The sequence below is a fragment of the Nicotiana attenuata genome, unplaced genomic scaffold (genome assembly GCF_001879085.1).
Source record: "Nicotiana attenuata strain UT unplaced genomic scaffold, NIATTr2, whole genome shotgun sequence".
NCBI lineage: Eukaryota > Viridiplantae > Streptophyta > Magnoliopsida > Solanales > Solanaceae > Nicotiana > Nicotiana attenuata.
In genome coordinates, this window is record NW_017673951.1 from 92,222 (window position 1) to 95,168 (window position 2,947).

Sequence of the window (2,947 nt, forward strand, 5' to 3'; positions counted from 1 at the left end):
CTTCTTTTTTTTGGTTGGCTTGAATGAGTGGGTGTGATTGAAATTGATTGAAAATACCTAAACGAGGCTATATACAAAATTTGAGCAAGATTAGCAAGGCAAAAATATATTTTAACTTTGTTTTCTTCTCTCTTCCTTTTTTGGTTGGATTGAATGAGGGGATTTTTACCTTCTTATACCATATATGAAACCTTATTACCCTCAATGTTTAAGGATTGTATTAATTACATTTCAGCATACCAAATTACCATTTATATACCATAATTCAAATTGAGGGTATAATTAATGCTTCATTTATATTAGGCGTTAATTTAGGAGCGTATATTCTCCCATTTTCGTTTACCCGCCTCTCTCTCCTCCTACCCCCCACACCCCCCCACGTTTTACCTTCAGTTAATTCCCCCATTTTCGTATACTCGCCTCTCACCCACGTTTACCATCAGTTACCCACGATTCTACAATTTTCTTCTCCAGTTAATTTTACAAAATCCTATTTTGAAGTTGCATCTGTTTTTTCAAGTCCCAAATCATGAAAAAAATCAACACTCCCAAACAAAAGCTTCAAAAGCTACATTAACTGATATCCCATCCTTTGATTTGGGTGTTTTAACACCAAAATCACCACCCAAAAACGCAAAATCGACACATGCAAGTGAACCTACTACTAGTATTTCATCTCCTAGACAAATCCGTGCGGAGATGAGAAGCAAGCATTTGCACGATGTTGATGCTGGTGGAGGTGATAAACCAGTCGAGAAACAACTCAAACGAAAGGGGAAAGAGTTGTGTGTAGATGATGATTTTGTTGAAGATTCCCCTAAAATTCCATCTGTGAAAAAACCCAAGGTCTCTCCTTCTTCATCAAAATCAAAAAAGAAGAAGCCCTCCAAAAGAGTACCAAAATTGGTTCACAAAAAGATTTTGGTAAAGGTAAACACTAATTATTTTTCTTTACAGTTTTTTAGTGTGATTTTGGTTGTAAAAATCTGTTGTTCAAGTGTTTTTTGGTAAAATGTGGAATTGTCCAAATTTTGTAGATTGTTTGTCTCAATTTTGAAGGTTAATTGTAATTGTGATTTTTAGACAGTGCATAAATGTAGTTATTTTGTAGTTGTTTTGTAGGCTGCTGGGTAAATTGTAGATAAGGTATATTTTTTACCTTTTGTATGCTGCTACATTTACCTTCATACTAACTACAATTAATCTACATTTTGTGAGTTACTTGAACTAACTGTTATATTTTTGTAGTTATAGAGCTGTGGTTACCCTTTTCTTCCTTATTGTTTTGAGATAATGTTTACATGTGTAGATGTCCTGTATTGTTTTGTAGTTATAGGTGTGGGTAGGCTGTTCTTCTTTTAGTTATATTTTGTAGTTATCATGTAGTTATATGTAGATTACTGCTTCTTTTTTATGCAAACTACTAATGTTCAATAATTTTTTATTTTCTGCAGAATGGCCATTACTTTGCACCACAAAATGTTGATTATGGTGTGCTTAGATTCCACAGTTTGTGTGATCCGAGCATACCTAGCCAGATAAAAGCTTTACTCTCTCCAAATGCTTTAAAGCTTTTCCAAAAAACTTGTTTTGGTTACTTATTTGGTCTCCCCACAATCTGTATGCAAAACCAAGCAATTCATCTTCTGATGAAGTATGAATTGTCAAAGTCTACTGACTCATATTTTTCAGTACTATTGAAGGGTGAAAAATTGAATTTTTCCTTGAGAGAATTTGGGTTGATTAATGGTTTAAATAGTGTGAATAATTTTTCAGACTATAGTTACACTTCCACTTATGTTAGCCATTTAATGACTACCTATTTTTCGAACAAACAAAGGGTTGAAAAGTGGCATTTGAAAAATGTAGTCACAAATAAAGTTTGGGCAAACGATGAGGATGCAGTGAGGTTGTGCATTCTTTATCTGTTGGAATTTTTTGTTTGTCCTTCTGATAAAGACCATGTGTCTTTCATAGACAAGTTTATGTTCTTTCTGATAGAGTCTGGTAATTTTGAGTCATACCCATGGGGTATCAAATCCTTCAAGCAGGTTATTGAATCTGTCCGACATCGTCTTAATCCCCATGTACATTCTTATCTGATACGGGGATGCTCATTAGCCTTGCAAGTGTGGCTATATGAGTGTTGCTCGTCCGTCAGCACGGAGCTTGCTACGAGGTGTTCTGAATCTATACCTCGCATTTTAAGATGGTCAGCTACAAAGGGCCAGATTTGGTTAACTGCAATTGAAGAGAAGATGATCAAGCCTGAGTGGCTCAAGGTATATTTTTTCACTTTTGTATGATGCTACATTTACCTTCATAATAACTACAATTAATCTACATTTTTATTTACTTGAACTAACTGTTATTTCCATCATTCAGTTCACAAGCATGACTGAATCTGGAGAAGAGATTGGAGTGCTTAATCTGCCAGACAAGATTCAGTATGAAGTTGAACATGGTGCTCAAACATCACAGGTTCCAATTGATGCTTCTCCAACATTTGAACCAAAACGTACAGATTGTCAAGAGGACACTGAATCTGTGACTAGCAAGCTCAGGAAGTTGGAAAAGGGGATTGAGCAGGTAATATAAATAACTACAATATATTGACATTTTTTGCTACAATTTAACTTCATTCCATAACAATTATTGTATGTTATACATTGTAGTTAATTTGTGGTATAATTCTATATTGAGCCCTGTTGGTATTGCACAAATCTTTGTTAAATTGTTGTGGAACTGTAGCACTTTGAATAAGATTAACAACTAATTATATATTTAATTTTTAGGTTGATGGAAAGTTAGCTGAATTTAGTAAGGCTGTTTTTGAGGAACTCTCAAGCCTTCGAGAGTTCATAGATGTTTCTGTGAAGAGTGTTATGAAGGTGATAAACAGCAAGTATGATGTGGACGAGTCAAAGGTAAGAATTGACATATATTT